This window comes from Colius striatus, chromosome W, assembly GCF_028858725.1.
Source record: "Colius striatus isolate bColStr4 chromosome W, bColStr4.1.hap1, whole genome shotgun sequence".
NCBI lineage: Eukaryota > Metazoa > Chordata > Aves > Coliiformes > Coliidae > Colius > Colius striatus.
The window spans coordinates 26,315,980-26,340,236 of NC_084789.1; the positions used below are offsets into that span (position 1 = coordinate 26,315,980).

At 44.5% G+C, this 24,257-nt stretch overlaps 1 pseudogene; it reads right to left on the minus strand.

Moving 5' to 3' along the window:
* The window catches only part of LOC133628509 (homer protein homolog 1-like), a 175,229-nt pseudogene that overhangs the window by 53,827 nt on the left and 97,145 nt on the right, over positions 1-24,257 (minus strand).

Genomic DNA, 24,257 nt, shown 5'->3' on the forward strand with positions numbered 1-24,257 from the left:
GGGTCTGGCACCTTTAGGAATATGGCAATCGGATATCACTGTCTATGCTCCCTTTGGACGATTTAAACAAATACATGACACTATTGATACCTATTTGGCCATGGTTTGGGTCACAGCCTTAATGAGTGACAGTGCTTGAGATGTCATAAGTCATATAGCCAGTAGAACACGTAAGTTCCTGGACTTATGGGGTGTTAAACATACTACTGGAATCCCAGGCAATTCTACCGGTCAAGCCATTATTGAACATACTCATCAAACTTCAAAAGGACTGCTAGAAAAAAAAAATGGGGGAACAGGGAGCGAGCCCTCAAAATGGATTTATGAAAGCTATTTATACAATGAATCATCTCAGAATTGTGGCAAACCGGAATGTACCACTGGCATTAACACATTTTGCCCAAATGAGTCGGGATATGGATTTTACTGATAAACCTGAAGTTTGGTATAAGAATCCCACTACTGGAGCGTGGCAAGGACCTGCAGATCTGTTAACGTGGGGAAGAGACTATGCTTGTGTCATTACAGATCAAGGTCGCCAGTGGATTCTGGCCAAGTGGATCAAGCTACATCAACCGAAAGGACTTAATGACTGTAAGACCAATGGAAAAAACAATCTTGAGGAAAGAACCAATTGATCCACCCTCAATCCATCACCCTATTAAAATGTAAAATCTGTCAACTGTGGCTCCACGTATGCTGCTGCAATTCCTCCAGCAATCTGTATCGCATTAAAAGAATTGAAGAACTTAACAAGATGGCCACTGGAAACTTGAAAGCAAAAATGGTGTGTTTTTTACAGATGAAGAGATATTTCCAACTTACAGATAATGCTCACAGATAAGCATGCTAAAGAAGTTGAAGAAAAGTCCAAAACTACATTCAGGAAACAGAACTCATCCCTTCTCACTAGTCTGCGTCCCTCCTAGCAACATATATATCAGATTATGTTTATTTTGAATTTATGGATTTTTGTATTATATTGTTCAGCAATGTAGCTGTTTATTGACCTTTTGTTATAAACTCATGGCCATGGTTAAAAATACTTAAGTTTTCTTCATGTACCTTTAATTTTGAAATGTGTTGCTGAAGGCTGGCTATACAAAAAGAAAAAGGGGGGAATTTTAGGTACAAATATGACTTGGACCAGCCAGCTTGAATAAAGATGGTAGGGACAAGTTAATGAAGCTGGCAAGCCGCATCCAATTATCAGAAACAGGTGCTGTAAGTTAATCAGTTGGGCCCTGGGTGATCACATGGGCAGAAGCAGCATATAAGGAAATAGCTAGGAAAGGAAGGGTTTGGCTTTGAGTCAACTCTGTTGGTTATACTATGTTGCCTGTGTATGTCTCTGTATGTACATTACCTAGCTTCTCTACATCTTTGAATTAATATTGTTTGCACCGTTACAACAGACCAGTATCTCAGCTATTAGGATTAGGCATTCCTCTGATCAAAAGAGAGAATATAAAAGGTACACACAACAGGCTACCCTGTGGTTTTACCTGTGTGACCAGGGAGAGAACATGAGGGAATGGGATGGAAAACTGACATCAAACTTAAAGTCATAGGTGCATCAGGTGCAAGGAAAAACAATCAACAAATAGGGATTCTTCCAGGAAATTTGCTGCTCCAGTCTCTAGTGCGTGGCTCCCCAGACAGAGGGGAAAGGCTGATCTTACTCTAATCCATTTTTAGAAGAACTGAGTGGAGAACCTTATGACCAGTACTAGAGCGGCTCTGCATCCAGCCAGGGGTAGGACAGAGACAACTGGGTTTATTGGACTGGGTGGATTTGATGGCCTGGCACGTCAGACCCACAGGAGTACAAGGCTCTAGTAGACACTGGTGCACAATGCATCCTGATGCTATCAAGCTATGATGCAGCTGAACGCGTTTATATTTCTGGAGTGACAGGAATCCCAACAGCTATCTGTATTGCAAGCTAAAGTGAGTCTAACAGGGAAGGAGTGGCATAAATACCCCATTGTGACTGACCCAGAGGCTCCACGCATCCTGGGCATAGACTACCTCAAGAGAGGATATTTCAAAGACCCAAAAAGGTACTGGGGGGCCTTTGGTGTAGCTGCTTTGCAGGCGGAGGAAATTGAACAGCTGCCAAGCAAGACTCCCTGATTCCCATCCATGAGCTGATTCATCAATTGGAGAGCCAAGGAGTGATCAGCAGGACTCACTCTTTAACAGCCCCATATGGCCACTGTGAAAATCTACTGGAGAGTGGAGACTGACAGTAGACTATCGTGGCCTGAATGAAGTCAAATCATCACTGAGTGCTGCTGTGCCAGACACGCTGGAACTCCAATATGAACTGGAGTCCATGGCAGCCAAATGGTTCACCACCATTGACATCACCAACGGATTCTTCTCAATCCTTTTGGCAGCAGAGTGCAGGCTCTAGTTTGCTTTTACTGGGAGGGGCGTCCAGTACACCTGGAATTGACTGCCCAAGGGATGGAAACACATCCCCACCATTTGCCATGGACTGATCCAGGCTGCTCTGGAAAAGGGTGAGGCTCTGGAACACCTGAAATACATTGACAATATCATCATATAGGGCAAAACATGAGAAGTTTTTGAGAAAGGGAAGAAAATAATGCAAGCCTTTTTTGCCACTAAACAAAGTAAGGTTAAGGGACCTGCACAGGAGATGCAATTTTTAGGTATAAAATATAGGTATAAAATAAAATATAGGATATTTTAGGTATAAAATATCAGGATGGATGTCATCACATCCCAATGGATGTGATCAACAATGTCACACCTACAGGAAACATAAACTTTCTTAGGCATTGTGGGGTTTTGGACAATGTATATTTCAAATTACAGTCTGATTGTAAGCCCTCTCTATCAGGTGACTCAGAAGGATTTCAAATGGGGTCCCGAGCAACAACTTGTCTTTGAACAAACTAAATGGGAGATTGTTCAGTCAGTAGGCCTTGGGCCAGTCCAGGCAGGACAAGATGTTAAAAATGTGCTCTACGCCGCAGCCGGGGAGAATGGCCCTACCTGGAGCCTCTGGAAAAAAGCATCAGGAGAGACTCCAAGGCCAACTGCTAGGGTTTTGGAGTCAGGGATACAGAAGATCCAAGGCCTGCTTTACTCCAATCAAAAAGGTTATTAGCAGCATATGAAGGAATTTGAGGTGCTTTTGAAGTGATTGGTACTGAAACATAACTCCTCTTAGCACCCCAACTACCCATCCTGGACTGGATATTCAAAGGCAAGGTCCCTTTTTCACATCATGTAACTGACGCTATGTGGAGTCACTGCGTGGGTTGCACAGATCACACAACAACCCAGAAATTTTAGGAGTGATCTGGCCAGAGGGTGAAGATTTTTTAATGACACCAGAGGAGATGACACATGCTGAAGAGGACCCGCTATATAATAAACTGCTAGAAAATGAGAGGCAATATGCCCTATTCACTGATGGGTCCTGTCACATTGTGGGAAAGCATCGGAGGTGGAAGGTGGCTGTATGAAGTCCCCTACGACGAGTTGCAGAAGCTGCAGGAGAGGGTGAATTGTGTCAGTTTGCAGAGGTGAAAGCCACTGTGGTAGTTTGAGGTAGTTTGAGTTACAGTCTCCACCCCTTATTCCATACCATTTATGTCATGCTCAGACAAACCATCTTAACAATCCATATACATTCTTATATACTCTCATTAACCAGTACCCCCACTCTTCAACAGACAAACATCATTCTTGTATTCCCTCTTGCATCTTGCATCAAACAAACAAACAACATTCTTATATCTTTCATCCTCTGTAGATGTTCACTGGAGCAGGTCATAACTTCTGTCTCATCCATCAAGATGAATATCCAGGCCAGGGGAAACAGTATGTTCAGTGTTGGGCACCAGCACCGGCTTGGTTTGTCCACTTGTCCGGTTTTTCTTGCAAAGTTCATCTACAACAGATAACTCACATAACAGGTTATTTTTTCCCCAAGGTTAAGTCTCCTTGAGGTACACATCGAGTTTCCCCATCCTTTCTCATCACCCACCAAGTACACCCAGGCCCTTGAGCAAAGACAATCCCACGAACGGGTTTGCCTTTTCCCATGGGAGGTGCAACCCATACTGCCTTCCCCAGCCATTTCCCTGGGTGCACTACGGGGACCTTATCTCCTCCCACAGTATGTAGTGGTTTTGTTTGGGCAGGACCAGGACGGTTAGTTGAACCTCTGCTATTAACCAGCCAAGTGGCTTCTGCTAAATTTTTATCCCACTGCTTCCATGCCCCATTGCCCAGTGCTCTCAACATGGTCTTTACTAACCCATTATATCTCTCAATCTTTCCAGAGGCTTGAGGGTGATAGGGGATGTGGTATATCCACTCAATGCCATGTTTCTTTGCCCAGGAGTTTATGAGATTATTTCGAAAATGAGTTCCATTATCTGATTCAATTCTTTCTGGAGTGCCGTGTCGCCACAAAACTTGCCTTTCAAGACTCAAGACAGTATTTCGGGCAGTGGCGTGGTTTACAGAGTATGTTTCCAACCAACCGGTAGTTGCTTCCACCATGGTGAGTATATAACGCTTGCCTTGATGTGTTCGTGGTAGTGGTCCAACATAGTCAATTTACTGAAAACCCAGCCATCGGCCTCTGTTCCAGGGAGACTTGATTCGTGTGGCTCGCTTGATTGCGGCACATGTTTCACATTCATGGGTGACCTGTGTGATGGCTTCCATGGTCAAGTCCACCCCTCGATCACGAGCCCATCTATATGTTGCATCTCTTCCCAGATGTCCTGATGTTTCATGGGCCCATCGAGCTATAAATAGCTCACCTTTACACTCCCAGTCTAGATCTACCTGAGCTAGTTCAATTTTAGCATCTTTATCTACCTGTTGGTTATCCCATTGTTCTTCATTGGCACGGCTTTTTGGCACATGAGCATCTACATGACGTACCTTCAGAGTCATATTTTCCACCCGAGCAGCAATGTCTTGCCATAATGCAGCAGCCCAGATGGGTTTACCCTTGCGCTGCCAGTTGGTCTTCTTCCATTGCTGTAGCCATCCCTATAGAGCATTAGCCACCATCCAGGAGTCAGTGTAAAGATAGAGTACTGGCCACTTCTCTCGTTCTGCAATCTTTAGAGCTAGTTGGATAGCCTTCACTTCAGCAAACTGACTTGACTCACCTTCTCCTTCAGTGGCCTCAACAACTCGTCGTGTGGGACTCCACACAGCAGCTTTCCACTTACGATGATTTCCTACCACGCGGCAGGATCCATCAGTAAACAAAGCATAATGCCTCTCATCTTCTGACAGTTCATTATATGGTGGTGCCTCTTGGGCGCGAGCTACTTCCTCAGGCAATGCTCCAAAATCTCTGCCTTCTGGCCAGTCCATGATTTCTTCCAGGATTCCTGGGCGATTAGATTTCCCCAGCCGAGATCGTTGTGTAATCAACGCCATCCACTTACTCCATGTAGCGCTGGTTGCATGATGTATAGAAGGGGTTTTCCCTTTGAACATCCAGTGTAACACAGGCAGACGTGGTGCCAAGAGGAGAGAAGCTTCTGTGCCAATGACTTGTGTAGGAACTCGAAGTCCCTCATATGCTGCTAGTATTTCTTTTTCAGTTGGGGTGTAGTGGGCTTCCGATCCTCGATATCCTCGGCTCCAAAACCCTAATGGTCGACCTCGGGTTTCTCCAGATGTTTTCTGCCAGAGGCTCCAGGTGAGACCATGCTCTCCAGCGGCAGTGTAGAGGATATTCTGCACATCTGGTCCTGTACGGATGGGCCCAAGGGCGACTGCACGAGCTATTTCCTGTTTAATTTGTTGAAAAGCTTGTTGTTGCTCAAGGCCCCACTCAAAACAGTTCTTTTTTCTGGTTACTCTAAAGAGAGGGCTCACAAGCTGACTCTAACCTGGGATATGCATCCTCCAGAATCCCACAAGGCCCAGGAAAGCTTGTGTTTCTTTCTTATTAGTCGGTTGAGACATAGTAGCTATTTTATTCACAACATCCATAGGCACATGCCGACGCCCATCTTGCCATTTTATGCCCAAAAACTGGATCTCTTGTGCAGGTCCCTTTACTTTGTTTCTTTTTATAGCAAAACCAGCTTTCAGGAGAATCTGTATTATTCTTTTCCCTTTCTCAAACACTTCTTCTGCCTTGTTGCCCCATACAATTATGTCATCAATGTACTGTAAATGTTCAGGGGCATCACCCGTTTCCAGCACAGTTTGGATTAGACCATGGCAAATAGTAGGACTATGTTTCCACCCCTGGGGCAATCGATTCCAGGTATATTGGACACCTCTCCATGTGAAGGCAAATTGTGGCCTGCACTCTGCTGCCAATGGAATTGAGAAGAATGCATTAGCGATGTCAATCGTAGCATACCACTTGGCTGCTTTTGACTCCAGTTCATACTGGAGCTCTAACATGTCTGGTACAGCAGCACTCAGTGGTGGTGTCACTTCGTTCAGGCCACGATAGTCTACTGTTAACCTCCACCCTCCATCAGATTTTTTCACAGGCCATATGGGACTATTAAATGGAGAATGAGTTTTGCTAATTACTCCTTGAGCCTCCAGTTGATGAATCAACTCACGGATGGGAGCCAGGGAATCTCGGTTCGTGCGATATTGCCTCCGGTGCACTGTCCTGGTAGCAATTGGTACCTGTTGCTCTTGAACTTTCAGCAATCCCACAACAAAAGGGTCTTCTGAGAGGCCAGGTAAATTAGAGAGTTGTTTGATTTTCTCTGCATCTACAGTGGCTATACCAAAAGCCCATCGATACCCCTTGGGGTCTTTGAAGTACCCTCTCCTGAGGTAATCTATGCCAAGAATACAAGGGGCCTCTGGACCAGTCACAATGGGGTGTTTTTTCCATTTGTCCCCTGTTAAGCTCACTTCAGCCTCTAATACAGATAATTCTTCACATCCCCCTGTCACTCCAGAGATCCAGACAGAATCTGTGCCTCTATACCTTGATGGCATCAATGTACACTGTGCCCCTGTGTCTACTAAGGCTTTATACCTTTGTGGGTTTGATGTGCCAGGCCATCGAACCCACACAGTCCAGTAGATTCGGTCATCCCTTTCCTCCTCCTGGCTGGAGGCAGGGACCCTCTATTTCTGTTCTTCATCAGAGTATTCGCTATCTGATCCTTGCAATTGCAGACCTGAAGTCTCCTCATTGGCATCGAAGGAAGTAGTTGCAGTTCTTCTATGTCTTGGAGATTGTTGATTGTCCTCTTTTGTTTTGGCAGCCACTCTGCTGACAGCTCTCCTGGGCGGTCCTTTTCTAACAGCTGTCTTCCCCCTTAGTTCACGTACACGCGCTTCTAGCTTAAAAGTGGGTTCACCATCCCACTTCCTCATATCCTCTCCTTGGCCACGCAAAAAGAGCCAGAGTTCATTTCGCGGTGTACTCCTGCGTCTGGGACTTCCCTTTCCCCTGGTCGGGACAGTGGATGACTGAGTTCTTGAGGCAGATCTAACAATCAGGCCATCATCCCACACTGATGAGGAGGTGCAGAGGCTCTCTTCATAGTTCTGTAACCAAGAAGATACCCTCTCCACTGTTGGTATGTCCATGTCTGGATGATACACCATTGCCAGGATATTAGAATATGTAGCTGGGGCACTCTGGATCACTTTTCTCAACATGGCCCGTGAACACTGGACATCGTCTGGATCTGTGGAGGCCTCGACATTATCCAGATCACCATAGATGACTTCCAACACAGCTAATTCCCTTAGATATTGGATCCCTTCATCAGCTCTAGTCCACTTTCCTCGGGCATTTACAAGGTCTTCCTTGAATGGGTATCTTGCCCGTACACTTGAGAGGAGTCGTTTCCAGAGACTACAAACTGAGGTTTTCTTTCCAATGCCTTTATCAATTCCCCGGTCCCTAGCAAGAGATCCTAGCTGTTGGGCTTCTCTGCCTTCCAATTGTTGACTGTCAGCCCCGTTATCCCAGCATCGGAGCAGCCAGGCACCAATCCGCTCACCTGGCTGGCGACTGTAATCTTTTCGCATATCTCTAAGTTCTGTTGAGGTGAGGGACCGAGTAGTTTCCATTTCCTTTTCGATTTCTTTCACTTCTCCTGATCTCCTTACCGAAGGACCAGTTTCTTCTTCTAGCCTTTCCTCTTCCTCCTCGTCTGCCCTTACTAATCGATGATATGGACTTGACCTCCTTATCCACTGCTTCTTTTTCACTACTGGGGCAACCACTGTGGTTGTTGTTTGGTTCCCTGACTCAACCATGGTAGTCTCAGGTATAGTTTGAATTTCCACCTCGGCCATAGTTCTCTGAGAGGGCTGGACTGCGACTGACTCAACTATGTTGGTCTCAGGTACCGTTTGAGTTTCCATTTCAATCACAGTTCTCTGAGAGGACTGGAATGCAGCTCGGTAGGCAGAGGCTAGGCCCCAGTATAGTGCCTGAACCTGATGGGCCTCATTAGGGTAGGTAAGACACCCTTCTATCAGGTAGCGTGTCAGTAAAGCAGGGTTTTTTATCTGTTCAGATGTAAAATCCCAGGTTACAGGAGGTGATAACCGTCCTAGGATTTTGCCTAAATTCATCCACATACCCTGCCACCCAGGGACTGGCCGCTTCAGGGGGCATTTTAACATGTTTCCATCACAAATTTGTACTCTCTGATACCCAGATGACTCCAGATTCCACAAGATATATAATATACCAACCATGTTAATTAGTAATATTAAAACTCTCGTATAAGGGTGACTAAGGACCTGGGAAGTCTGTGTAACAGAATTGTCTAGATCAGTCCGAGCTGAGGAGAAAGAGGTGCTTTGCCCCATGGCCTCCACAAGACAGCTCCCACAGCACACTAAATTCATCAGTAACAGAATGAGACTTGCTATTATTATTTGGGCCATCATGTTCCCAGGCCCTTTCATCCTCTTCACAAAATTATATAGCCAGCTTAGCAAAGCTATTAAGGTTAAAGCACAGCCGAGAGTCAATGTTAGGAGCATCGTGTTCCCAAACATTAGAAAGTGTAAGATAAGCTGCATAGCAGCAAGGCTCCATGACCAGCACAGGAACTTTGCTCTCATTGGTTTACTGTAATTGCAATGCAGTTAATGTAAATCTGCTATTATCTCGCCCCACGTTGGGTGCCAAAAGGGCTGTGGTAGTTTGAGCCTGGCTGGATGCCAGGTGCCCACCACACCGCTTTACCCCCCACCTCCCGAGAAGCCAGGGAAGGGGAGAAAATAAGATGGGAATCTCGTGGGTTGAGATAAAAGCAGTTTAATAAATAAGCAGCAAAGCCGCGCGCGCGGGAAGCAAAGCAGAAGCAGATAAGCTGTTACTCTCTACTTCCCATCAGCAGCGATGTCCGGCCACCTCCCGAGAAGCAGGGCTTCAGTACGCGTAGCGGTTGCTTTGGGAAGGCCAGAAATGAATCTCGCCTCCCCTTCCTGCTCCTTTCCCCCAGTTTATATTACTGAGCTGACGTCATATGGTATGGAATATCTCCTTGGTCAGCCTGGGTCAGCTGTCCTGGCCATAGTCCCTCCCAAGATCATGCCCACTCACAGCTATTGGTGAAGGTGGGGGAAGGAATGCTGGAGGGACAGCCCCGATGTTGTGCAAGCGGTAGTCATAATATTGATATCAACAGTAAGCACAGCACTGCAGGAGCTGCTGTGGAAAATCACTACCGTCCCAGACCCACTACAGCCACCCAGCTGACTTTAGACATTTCTGAAAATTAAAATTGGTCAATACTTTATACTAACTCATGGATTGTTGTAGGAAATGCTCTGTAGGGGTGGCTGCAGCAATGGAAACAGAACAACTGGCAACACCTGGGAAAACCCATCTAGGCTGCCCCATTGTGGCAAGACATTGTTGCCCAAATAGAGAAGGTGGTTATGAGAGTATGTTAGGTAGATGCTCATATACCCAAGTGTTGGGCCAACAAGCAGGTGGCTCAGGTTGATAAGATTCAGGTGGCCCAGGGGGATCTGGATTGGCAACATAAGGATTATGTTTTATATGAATTATTTATGGCTCAGTAGGCCTATGACACCTCTGACCATCAAGGAAGAGATGTAATATAAGATGGTATAGTGATTGAGGGGTGGACCTGACCATGGACACTATCACACAGATTAGTAATGAATATAAAATATGTGCTGCAATCAAAGAATCCAAGCAGTTGAAGCCTCTGTGGTGTGGAGGACAGTGGCTGAAATAGAAATGTGGAGAAGCCTGGCATATTGACTATATCACACTCCAACAAACCTACCAAGGCAAATGTCATGTGCTTACAATGGTGGAAGCAACCACTGGATGACTGGAAACATATCCCGTGCCCCATGCCACTGCCCGGAACACTATTCTGGGCCTTGAAAAGCAAGTCCTACGGTGACATGGCACCCCAGAAAGGATTGAGTCAGACAATGGGACTCATTTTTTAAACAACCTCATAGACATCTGGGCCAAAAAGCATGGCATCAAGTGGCTATATCCCATCCCCTGTCATGTACTAGCCTCCAGGGATATCAAACGATACAATGGACTGTTAAAGACTACACTGAAAGCAATAGGAAGTGGGACCTTCAATCACTGTAATACACATTTAGCAAAAGCCACCTGTTTAGTCAACAGTAGAGGATTTGTCAATCGAGATGGCCCTGCCCAATCAGGAATTTTCCATATTGAATAAGGGGATAAAGTTCCTGTAGTACACATAAAAAACATGCTAGGGAAAACTATGTGAGTTATCCCTGCCTCAGGTAAAGGCAAATCCATCCATGAGATTGCTTTTGCTCAAGGACCAGGGTGCTCTTTGTGGCTGATGCAGAAGAATGGAGAAGTCTAATTTGTGCCTCAAGGAGATTTTATTTTAGGTTAGAATAGCCAATAAATTAAATTGTATGATATTAATTGCCATATAACCTGGCCACTGTATGTTATCATAATTGTTACATATTTTATTGAGGGTATTATAGTATCACTTAGATTAATGAAGAATGATCTTTGATAAAACCAAGTGAAGCACAGCAGTGATGGAACTAGAACTGAATTCATTGTGCAACAATCCAACACAATACAACATTCTCCTGCTGTGTCCAATGTCAGCTGCCCATCACGATGCACCAGAACCCGATCCTGTTCTGCCAACCGAGCAGACTGCATGATCCCTCCTGCCCAGACAGACTTTTGTGACAGATGGAGCCCAAAGTCGTGGACTGAATGAACTCAACAGACATTTTATAGGGGTTAAACTATGATTCTTAGTAATAAAACACCCCACCCTTCACCCCTAAGAACTTATTATCTGGAATCGTCCCCGAAAAAGTATCAGTTCTTGTAGGAAAAAAGTAATAGCAGTTTGCTCAGTTTTATATGCCACTGAGCATTATGACTGAAGTCTTGGATATTTTTCTCAATTTGCTTAAATAACACAAAAATATATCTATTTGGATGATTTGTGACTGCTACCAATTGTGACTATTACATTATTCACCACTATAATTACACAAAACCTATACAAGCAGAATTGCAGCACATTGACTAGGATAAACCTATATGTAAACAGTGTCTGAACTAACATCTAAATACAGTGAGAATCAGAGAGGCACAGAATAACTGAAGCTGGTAGGGGACCCTGATGGCCATCTAGTAGAGGTCCCCTGCTCAAAATAGGGCCAATTTTGAAGTCATATTAGATTGCTCAGTGTCTCATCCAGTCAAAAACCCTTCACCATCTAGCAGAGCTGCCATAGTTGTACATAAGTTCCTATATGTCTGTCACAGTGGCTTTATGCAGAGCTCTAGTTCATTCCTGTATTTTTCTGGAACTGTCAAATTCACCCACCACATCCACATTCACCCCTTCTGAAGTTCAAGCATTAGACATTTCCATGCTTTTCTTCTAAACTAAGTCTTGAACTGGAAGTGGAAGCCTCTATGAACACAGGGTCAGACCCTCTCCTACTCCTTGGTAAAGTATGGAATGTTGCATGGTAACCTCCAAGAAGTTCAATCTATCTTTTAAAGCTGTTGCACTTGGCAATAACCAATGGCTCTTACCAAGTACTGGCACAGTGAATGTTCATTTATACAAAATGGAAGAGCCTCAACAGGAGAGATAGATGAAAACTCAGTCCCTGAACCACCCTGAACACCTAGTGCCCTAGAAGCAGATGTAGAGGTGTCCCATCCTGTGACTAAGGAAGGGCTTGGACTCCCCTGCTCTCCATGTGGTTTCATCTGGGCTGATACACATGGCAAGGATGCATGTGTTGGTGTGAGCCTGGAATCCAAGGAGGCTGGTGGATTGAACTAGGGTGGATGAAATATTATGGTTCTTGGCTACATGTATTGTCGCTGGCTGAAAATACCTCCCGCTATCAGCCCTGCCACAGCTGTGTGGCTCATGTGAACACTCCCCAGTGAGCTCTGGTTCATACTGACTCAAAACATCTATTGAAATTGCTGAAACAAATACAGCTAACTTTGCTTAACCATAGTAGGGCATGCACTCACAAGCTTTCTTGCCAGTAGAGGCAACCACTGTTAGAAGGGCAATTAATTACCCACACTAAAGGGGCTGTGGCATCTTACTATAGTCCAGCTTTTCTCTGGGCAAACATACATCTCTTACTGCTCATGCAAGAAAATAACACTGTTCAACTGTTTTGTTCATCATTCATTGAAAAATCAGTAACTTTGAAAAAAGAACTAATTCAATATTTAAAAATGAGACTAATCAGTCATATTTAAATGCCCATTCCTACAGAAATCTGAAAAGGTGTCAAATATCTTCATGATGTTCTCTTCTTGAATGTATGCATAAAAATGAAAATCATATTGTGATTCTTTTAAAAAATCTGTATAATAAGATGGGCTGGAAAATGATGCAATATAAACAATATGTAATTGAAAACAAAATCAACAAAAGATAAAGCTCTTGGCAAAAATCTGGATAGCATTTACTTACTCAATTGCCTTGTTTCAAATTGAATGTATTTTTCTCATGACCAGTGTTATAAAAGGCATTTAAAATAACTGTTTATGCATTAGGCACAGAAGGAGGCATAAAAAAATGAAATGCTTTAGTCTGATCCTCCCACATGTTCTTTTCAGGTCCTGATGGGATGCTTCTGCAGGGGGGTTGGACTAGATGATCTCTGAAGGTCCCTTACAACCCCTACCATTCTATGATTCTTAACTGCATACTTCAGTGTAAAACACATCAACTGCAATAAGACAGCAAGGCAACTTTTTGTGATAGAGCCTAGACCTCAGCAGAGGCCATTCAGGAGTTTTCTGGAAATTTCTGGAAATTTTCATCTGGGGTCAACAGCCTATAAATAGAGGAGGCTGTCAGGCTAAAGTTTTCATTGTGGCATATAGCTGGTGCACACTGGGCTGCTGGGAAGAATGGAGTGAAGCTTTGTGACAATGAGGAGTTACAGACTTGATGTGAGCTCAAAGCTTCAGAAGACTGAAAAATCTCTCAAAGAAAACAAATCAAATCAAAGTACAGAGAAAGCAAGAGAAAGCAAAATCTCAACACAGACAACTGCTTAATGAGTGAATACTTTGGTTAGACAGAGGCAAAGAAGTGGGAATGATGGAAACATTTTGAGTGATAACTCTCTGTCATGATTTAAGCCCAGATAGCAACAAAGCATCACACAGCCACTTGCTCACTCCTTCTCCCCAGCAGTGGTATGAAAAATAAAAGACAACAAAGGGCCTCATGGGTCAAGACAAAGACATAGGGATCACTCACCAGTTATGGTCATGGGCAAAACAGACTCAACTTGAGGAAGAAAACAAAATCAATTAAATCTGCTACCAATCAAAATCAGACTAGGATGATGAGAAATACAGCTGGATCTTAAAAAAACCCCACCTTCCCCCCACTCCTCTGTTCTTCCTGCTCCCAACTTCTCTACTTCCTCCTCCACAGAGGTGCAGGGAATAAGGATTGTAGTCAGTTTGGCACAGATGATCTCTGCTGCTCTTTCCTCCTCATTGGGGGAGGACAACTATGTAGGACCACCAGGACGCAGAGATCCCACTCGCAGCCCATGGAGGACCCCACACCGGAGCGGGTGGATGCCTGAAGGAAGCTGTGACTCCATGGGAAGCTCACCCTGGAGCAAGTTCCTGGCAGGATCTGAGGGCCCGTGGGGAGAGAGGATCCCACGCCAAAGCAGGTCTGCTGGCAGGACTTGTGATCCTGTGAGGGACTCACACAGGAGCAGTCAGTGCATGAAGGACTGTTCTCCCAGTGGATGACCCCAGTTGAGGCAGTGTGTGAGGAGCTGCTCCTGTGGGAGGCCCCATGCTGGAGCAGTTCATGAGGAACTGTATCCCATGGGAAGGACCCACGCTGGAGATGTTTGTGAGGGACTGTCTGCCATGGGGAGGGATCCCACAGTGCAGCAGTGGGAAGTGTGATGAGGCCTCCCCCTGAGAAGAAGCAGCAGCAAAGTCCATCTGTAACGAACTGACCGCAACCCTCATTCCCCATACACTGCATGGCTGGGGGGGGAAGGAAGGAGAGTCCTGGGAAGAGGGAGAGGTGGGAGGAGGTTTTTTAAGATTCAGTTTTGTTTCTCATCTCCCTGCTCTTATTGTTCCTTTAATAAATCAAATCTTTTTCTCCCTAAGTTGAGTCTGTTTTGCCCGTGACACTAATTGTTGAGCGATCTCTCGGTCCTTATCTCAACTCACAAATTGTTATATTTCTCTCTCTCTCCTGTCCAGTTTAGGAGGAGGAATGATATTATGACTTGGTGGACACCTGGCTAAACCACCACACTTCCCTCATTTTCCTCTAATTTCTGGTTTGCCAAGTGACCTCTGCAAACAAATTCTACAGTGAAAGGAACAGGAACCTGCCCCTCCTGTACAAAAGCAGAGGCAGATTTATAATCGCATATAATGAGACTGATCTAACATTCAGTTTTCTTTAGATGTAAGGATGAAAGGAAGCTGTTGATTTTATTATATGTGGAAACTACAATAGGGTTCCTTTAGCTTACAGATCTGACGTTAAGTTTCTATGGGCTTAAATGCAAGAGGAACTTAAGTGTAATATTAGGGAGAAGGTCCTGAAACAGATGCAATGCAGGAAACAAAGAATGAAAGCTAGCAGACATGTCCTAAGTATCACAGCTTAGATAAATCTTCCTGTAACAAAACCCTCTGCAGAAAAGTAACTGCTACGAAAGAAAGAATTTCCCAGTTGAGGAATCCTATGTGTTTTAATGTCTTCATTAAATTCTGTCTCAAAGAGTAACCTAAAGTCCCAACAATAAGGTTATTTTAATTCAAAATTAGCAAATACAGTCACCAGTACTTCCACCTCGAGCATCCTGGCCATTTGCCTTGACTTACCCGCTTATGAAGAAGTTCTGCTCCCTCCTGATATGCAGCAAGCTGTTGCTTCCACTGTTTTACATTGGCAGTGGACTCCAGCAGGGCTGCTGTGAGCTTAGCATTATTACCCTTGAGTGTGGCCAGTTCTGCCTCCCAATGCTTGCTGATTGTAGAACTACACAGACAGAATGAGAATTGTGAGAGCCCTCAAATATCTCCTTTCACTTTTTTTTTCTTAAAATGTCTTTTTTTTTCCCAAGATATCCAGGAAAAGTAGAATTATGCAAAATTCCTATCATTGAATGTCCAAATGAGAATCCAAGTGCTCAAATGATCAAAAACTTAAATTCAGAAAATCTTCACATACAGAGTTTTAAATATAGATATATCATTAGTGGAAAACAACCTCTACTCTCCCAGTTCAGCAGGGTACTTGTAAAAAGAAAATCTTAAGGATGATGAAATCCACATCAAATTCCCAAAACTAACAGCATGTAATTTTAGAATATGTATATGTCTAGTCACTATTTTAATATATACAATATATAGAGATTGAGAGTGTTTATTTTATCTACTACTTTATTAAATATACTGTAAAAAAAGATTTGTTAACAACTTCATTAAAGAGAGCTAATTTAGTGCTTTGAAACTACAGCTTGGATGTCATAATGGAAATCTCTGCCTGAAATACACTTTGTTTATTAAATACCATTTTTTATTTCTGCTTACAAACCCAAAAGACTTGAATTTCAAAACCATTATAGTGTTAATGTTCCTTTCTTCAGTAATATCAGTAAGATATTACTGATATTTTATGTATTCATATACTTGCATCCAAGAGTGCTGAGGGAGCTGGCTGATGTGATTTCTAAGCCTCTCTATCATTTTTGAACAATCATGGAGGACAGGCAAGGTGCCTGAGGACTGGAGAAAGGCAAGTGTCATGCCAGTCTTCAAAAAGGGCAAGAAGAACGACCCAGGAAACTACAGGTTGGTCAGCCTCACCTCCATCCCTGGAAAGATTATGGAACAACTCATCCTGAATGTAGTCACCAAATATATGAAGGATAAGATGGTTATCAGGGGGAGTCAACATGGATTCACCAAGGAGAAATCCCGTTTGACCAACCTGATAGCCTTCTATGAGGGCATAACCAGCTGTCTATATGAGGGGAGAGCAGCAGATGTCATCTACCTTGACTTCAGCAAGGCTTTTGACACTGTCTCCTATAACATCCTCATCAGAAAGCTCAGGCACTGTGGCTTGGATGAGTGGACGGTGAGGTGGATCAAGAGCTGGCTGAATGATAGACCCGAAGACTGGTAATCAGTGGCATGGATTTGAGATGGAGGCCTGTGGCGAGTGAAGTTCCACAGGCATCAGTTCTGGGGCCAGTCTTGTTCAACATCTTCAGAGTCCTGCACCTGGGGAGGAACAACCCCATGCATCAATATAGGTTGGGGATTGACCTGTTGGAGAGCAGCTCCGCAGAGAAAGACCTGGGAGTCCTGATTGATAATAAACTAAATATGAGCCAGCAATGTACCCTTGTGGCCAAGAAGGCCAATGGTATTCTGGGATGCATGAAGAAGAGTGTGTCCAGCAGGTCAAGGGAGGTTCTCTGTCGGGAGTTTTGTGGAGACTTGGCTAGAGAAAAGAGGACATGATAGAATACAGCTGGTTAGGCAGTAAGCACTAAGCGATAAGCTATTGGACTCCTGCTCAAGGCCGTGAGAGCAAGAGAGCTGTATGATAACAGGATGAAAAAGCAGGAGCTTAGTTTGGGTTAAGCAGCCACAAGTATCTGGAGTTTGTTGAAACAAGGGCGAGGTTTGCACCTAACTGGGAACCAATGATGAGCTTAGCTTTTGCAATATGTATGAGCCTGATTATTGTATCTATAAAAGAGCTGTATCTTTGCAAATAAAGTCGAGACTTGTTGCACTACAGGGTGGGCTTGTCTCCCGTCGTCTTCAGCAGTTCTCCTCCCCCTGTACTCTGCCCTGGTGAGGCCTCATCTGGAGTACTGTGTCCAGTTCTGGGCTGCCCAGCTCAAGAGGGACAGAGAACTTCTGGAGAGAGTCCAGCGCAGGGCCACCAAGATGATCAGGGGACTGTAACATCTTCCTTATGAGGAAAGGCTGCAGGAACTGGGACTGATTAGTCTGGATAAGAGGAGACTGTGGAGGATCCATTAACTTTTATAAGTATATAAATGATGGATATCAGGAGGTTGGGGCATGTCTTCTTTCTATTGTATCTAGCAACAGGACAAGAGGCAATTGGAAGAAGCTCAAACACAAAAAGTTCCATTTAAGCATAAGAAAAAGCTATTTCACTGTGAGTGAGCAGGCTGCCCAGGGAGGTTGTGAAGTCTCCTTCACTGGAGGTCTTGAAAACCTGCCTGGATGTGTTTCTGTGTGACCTGATCTAGGTTGACGTGCTTCAGCAGGGGGATTGGACTAGAGGATCTCTTAAGCTCCCTTCCAACCCCTAACATTCTATGATTCTATGACTTATATCAAATATTGAGGAGCGTAGAGATATTATTAGTTTATTGCAAAAAGGGAGTTGATATTTGGGTCTCTTTCTGTAAGGAAACACAAGATTTTGTTTATCACAGATAATTAGTCTGCCACAGACTAATCCTTGACACTATCCTTGCACTCAATATGCAAGGGAAAAACATCTCAGACACATCAGGTGAATATATTAATATGCAAATAGTTCATTAATATTTACTTGTATAACATCAAGGGCACGTGAGGCGCACACCTATATGGAAAATTCATATAGAAAATTGTTACTTTTCTCTAATTAACTTAATATTAAAGGCATCATTGAAAATCAATGATCCGTGACTGACCAAAATGATTTTTTTATCTAGGTTTACGGTAAATTACAAGCAATTAATATAATTACAGAATCACAGAAGGAAAGAAACCAACAAAAGGGGATTGCTCCTCAAATGGCAGCATTCCCTGTTCACAGCATAAAGCATATGAGGAACCTCGGCAGCATCACTGCCCAAGTACCAGGCTGGCACCTAGCTCCACTCTCCTGTTGAATCTACAACTTCCATGAAATGAAATATGAGGAGAAAGCAGAAAGTATGAGACAATTTAAGAAGATGACTTTAGTATAATATTTCTATTTATTATAATAAACATAATTGTATGCTTAATTTAATTATAAATTCTTATTATTTTTTCACATAAGCTTATATGCTTATTTGAACGTTGTACATATGGACAAATAAACATTCTGACTCCATTTTGCCCACCAAGTTTCTTTCATAGAATCATAGAATGATAGGAGTTGGAAGGGACCTTTAGAGATCATCTAGTCCAACCCTCTGCAGAAGCAGGTTCACCTAAATCAGGTCGCATAGGAACATGTCCAGGCGGGTCTTGAAGACCTCCAAGGAAGGAGACTCCACAGCCTCTCTGGGCAGCCTGTTCCACTGCTCCGTCACCCTCAAAGTGAAATAGTTTGTTCTTATGTTTAAGCCCCAGTTCCCTCAGCCTTTCCTCATATGAAAGATGCTCCAGTCCCCTGATCATCTTGGTGGCCCTGCACTGGACTCTCTCCAGTGCTTCCCTGTCTCTCTTGAGCTGAGGAGCCCAGAACTGGACACAGTACTCCAGATGAGGCCTCACCAGGGCAGAGTAGAGAGGGAGAAGAACCTCCCTTGACCTGCTGGCCACACTCTTCTTAATGCATCCCAAGATGCCATTGGCCCTCTTGGCCACGAGGGAACATTGCTGGCACATATTTAGCTTACTATCAATCAGGACTCCCAGGTCTCTCTCTGCAGAGCTGCTCTTCAGCAGTTCGATCCCTAGCCTGTACTGGTGCATGGGGTTGTTCCTTCCCAGATGCAGGACTCTGCACTTGTCCTTATTGAACCTCATGAGGTTCCTCTCTGCCCAACTCTCAAGTCAGTCGAGATCCTGCTGAATGGCAGCACAGCCTTCTGGGGAATCAGCCAGTCCGCCCAGTCTCGTGTCATCAGCGAACTTGCTGAGAGTACACTCTGTCCCCTCATCCAGGTCGCTGAGGAAGATGTTGAAAAAGACTGGCCCCAGAAGTGATCCCTGAGGAACTTCACTGGCCACAGGCCTCCAACTCGATTCTGTGTCATTTATTACCACCCTCTGGGCTCTGTCATTCAGCCAGATCTCGATCCACCTCGCTGTCCATTCATCCAAGCCACACTGCTTGAGCTTTCTGATGAGGATGTTATAGGAGACAGTGTAAAAAGCCTTGCTGAAGTCAAGGTAGATGACATCCGCTGCTCTCCCCTCATATAGACAGCTGGTTATGCACTCATAAGGATATCAGGCTGGTCAAACAGGATTTCCCCTTGGTGAAGCCATGTTGAATTCCCCTGATAACCATCTTATCCCTCATATATTCAGTGATAACATTCAGGATGAGTTGTTTCATCACTTTTCCAGGGATGCAGGCAAGGCTGACCGGCCTGTAGTTTCCTGGGTCGTCCTTCCTGCCCTTTTTGAAGACTTGCATGACATTGGCCTTTCTCCAGTCCTCAGGCACATTACCTGTCCTCCATGATTGTTCAAAAATGATAGAGAGAGGTTTAGCAATCACATCAGCCAGCTCTCTCAGTACTCCAGGATGCATCCCATCAGGACCCATTGACTTATGAGCCTTAAGCTTGGCCAACAAGTCTTTAACCTCTTCCTCTTGCACCCAGGGCAAGTCCTAAGCTGTCCTGGCCATCCTTTTATCCTTCCTGGACTGGGCTTCCCGAGGGTCGGCCTTGACACTAAAAACTGAAACAAAGAAGGCATTCAGTACTTCGGCCTTCTCTGCATCCTCAGACACCAGGGCACCCTTAGCATTTAGCAGCAGGCCCAAATTCCCCCTCATCATCCTTCTGCTGCTGATGTACTTGAAAAAAGCCCTATTACTGTCCCTAACATCCCTGGCTAAATTTAATTCTAGAAGGCCTCTAGCCTTCCTAGTTGCACCCCTGCATGCCCTGGCAATGTTCCTATACTCTTCCCAAGAAGCCAGCCCGTTTCCACCTCTCATAGATGGATGCTTTCTTCCTGAGTTGTCCCAGCAGATCCTTGCTCATCCATGGAGGCCTCCTACCTCCTTTTCCTCCTTTCTTGCACATTGGGACACACTGATCCTGGGCTTGGAGGAAGTGGTGCTTGAAGACTGACCAGCTCTCACGGGCACTTCTACCTTCTAGAATCATATCCCATGAGATCCATCCAAGTAGATCTTTGAAGAGGCCAAAGTCGGCTCGCCTGAAATCCAGGGTCACGGTCCTGCTTTGTGTTCTGCCCCTTCCACACAGAATCTTGAACTCTACCATCTCATGGTCACTGCAGCCAAGGTTGCCTCCAACCTTCACATCCCCAACCAGGCCCTCCTTATTCGTCCGTACCAGGTCCAGCAGCACACCCCTCCTTGTTGGTTCCTCAATCACCTGCAACAGGTAGTTGTCATCAACAATCTGTAGGAACCTCCTGGACTGTATGTGCTTGGCTGTGTGGCTATCCCAGCAAATATCAGGGAGGTTTAAGTCCCCTATGAGGACCAGGGACTGTGATCATGAGGCAGCTCACAGCTGTTCATAGAAGGCCTCATCCACATCCTCCTCCTGATCAGGTGGCACGTAGCAGACTCCTACAACAATATCAGCTGCCTTGTCCTGCCCATTAATTTTTACATATAAGTACTCTCCTCTCTCTCCATCCCCACCCAGGCACAGTTCGGTACACATTAATTTCTCTTTCACATAGAGAGCAACTCCATCCCCACACCTTGACAATCTGTCTTTCCTGAACAATACAAAAACCTCCATAGCTGTGCTCCAGTCATGGAAGCTGTCCCACCACGTCTCTGTGACTGCAATGAGGTCATAGCCCTGCATCCACACCCACATCCCCAGTTCCTCCTGCTTATTCCCCAGGCTGCGTGCATTGGTGTAGAGGCAGTTCATGGGCTTACTCAAACACACAGGTTTCTCTGGACAGATGCAGGAGGTTTGTCCCCATTTTGGCTCTCCATCAGGGTGGTCAGCCTTCCACATCTCAGCCCAGTGTGCAGATGAAGGGTGCTTATCATTGTATTCCCTATCCTGCCCTCTTTCCCAGCTTGTTCTGTTTGGAGAGCTTGTTCTATTTTTCTTCTCCTCCCTCCCCCCACATCCCTTAGTTTAAAGACCTCTTTATTAAATTTGCTAGTCTACTCCCAAATAATCCAGTGTCTTTACAGGAGAGATGAACCCCATCCCATCCTATCAAGCTGTAGTCCCCAAGGAAGGATCCATTGTCAAAGTACCCAAAGCCTTCCTGCCGGCACCAGTCTCACAGCCAGGAGTTCACTTGGCTGATTTGTCCATTACGAACTCCTCTTTTATTTCTAGTAAACAGGACAGAGGAAAAAATAACCTGAGCACCTCTACCTTTTACCTGCTCCCCTAAGGATTTAAAATCCATCTGGATGCTGGAGATGCCATGCCTCATAACATCATTCATACCTACACGGAACACAAGTAAGAGGCAGTAGCCTGCATCCCTGACAAGCCGTGGCACTCCCTCAGTCAAATCCCTGATCTTGGCTCCAGGCAGGCAGCACACCTCTCTCGACTCCCCATCTGCTCCACAGATGGGTCTCTCAGTGCCCCTTAGCAGCGAGTCACCCACAACCAGCACCCATCACCTCTTCCTACGGTATAGTAGTAGGCTGTAGTACAACTAACAGAGTTGAATCAAAGCCAGCCTTCCTTTGCTAGCTACCTCCTTATATGCTGTTTCTGCCCATGAGATCACCCAAGGCCCAACTGATTAACATGCAGCACCAGTTTCTGATAATTGGAAGTACCTTGCCAGCTGCATTAACTTGTCCCTACCATCTTTATTCAAGCTGGCTGGTCCAAGCCACATTTGTGCCTAACATTCCCCCCTTTTTCTTTTTGGACCAGTCAGCCTTTAGAAACACATTTCAAAATTAAAGGTACATTAAGAAAACATAAATATTTTTAACCATGGCCATGAGTTTACAACAAAAGGTCAATAACAGCTACATCGCTGAACAATATAATAAAAAAATCCATAAACTCAAAATAAACATAATCTGATATGTGTTGCTAGGAGGGATGCAGACTGGCAAGAAGGGATGAGTTCTCTGTAACTCCACTGATATTTCTGTTTCCTCAATGTAGTTTCAGACTTTTCTTCACCTTCTTTAGCATGTTTATCTGTGAGCATTATCTGCAAGTTGGAAAAAACTCCCCATCCATAGAAAACACACCATTTTTGCTTTCAAGTTTCCAGTGGCCATCTTGTTAAGTTCTTCAAATTCTTTGAATGCAATACAGATTGATAGAGGAATTTACAGCAGCATATGTGGTGCCACAGTTGACAGATTTTACATTTTGATAGGGTGATGGATTAAGGGTGGATCAATTGGTTCTTTCCTCAAGATTATTTTTTCCATTGGTCTTACAGTCATTAAGTCCTTTAGGTTGATGTGGTTTGATCCATTTTGCCAGACTCCACCAGGGACCTTGATCTGTAATGACACAAGCATAGCCTCTTCCCCATGTTAACAGATCTGCAGGTCCTTGCCACTCTCCAGTAGCAGGATTCTTATACCAAACTTTAGGTTTATCAGTAAAATTACACACACCTATTTTCTTCATCCTATATCCATACCGAAATCAGGTCTCTGCTAATTTTTGCCATCTGTGTTCCTCCTACTCCGACAACAGGAGTGTCTAAATTCTCTAAAGGCCAGCTTTGTGGTCAAATAGGATAATGGAACAATGGTTACATCTGCTCCCATATCCAGTAACGTATTGTACCCAACCATGTGTTCACCATTTGGATGTTGGAATACAACCATCTGAGTGGGCTTTGCCTATGAAAGTGGCATTGCAAGTCTTACCGCAGGTACACCAGTGGATCCAAAACCACCATCTCGGCACTCTCAAACACCTGTGAGTGGAACTTTAGCCATGAAGGGAACTATCTGAGCTATCCTAGTTCCTTTAGGTATATAAACTGGTGGCTGCCAAACTTTAACCGTTATTCCAATGTTTCTTTGATAATCTGCATCAATAACACTGGGGAGCACAAAAATACCATGTCGAGATGCCGATGACCATCCTAAAAGCAGAGCACTTAAACCATAGCCAAGGAGTCCATGAGCATTGGATGGGATAACCATTATATCCATATTGTGGTTGGTTACATCTATTGCTGTTTCCACATTCACTCCTGCGCTTCCTGCAGTGGCTGATCTGAGGCCATCCAGGCAGCCATTGGTACCAAAGGGTGTTTTTGTGTCACCGTGCTTGCCCTTTTTGTGCTCGTTAATCCATTTCCCTTAGGCGTTACATGTCTAGCCACTCGTGGATGACTTAATATGACCTTTTTCTAATTGTTCATTTACTAATTCATGAATCTGGGAGAGCTTTCCTTTGCCTAGCGGCCACTAAACAATCCAAATTGGTTTATCTGTAAGCCAGGTTAACTTCAGGATTGGTTGCCCATCAATGGCTGTCACTAAAAATTTTCATTCAACAAATGAAAGCCCATTTGGCTTAAGGCATCTCTACCTAGAAGCCAAACTGAAGTATTCATTACATAGGGTTTAATTTGTACACATCTATTCTCTTCGTCCTGTATCCATATCCAAATCAAGTCTCTGCTAATTTTTGCAATCTGTATTCCTCTTACTCCGACAACAAGAGTGTCTAAATTCTCTAAAGGCCAGCTTTTTGGCCAAGAGGATAATGGAACAATGGTAACGTCTGCTCCTGTATCCAGTAACGTGTTGTACCCAACCATGTGTTCACCATTTGGATGTTGGAATACAACCGTCTGA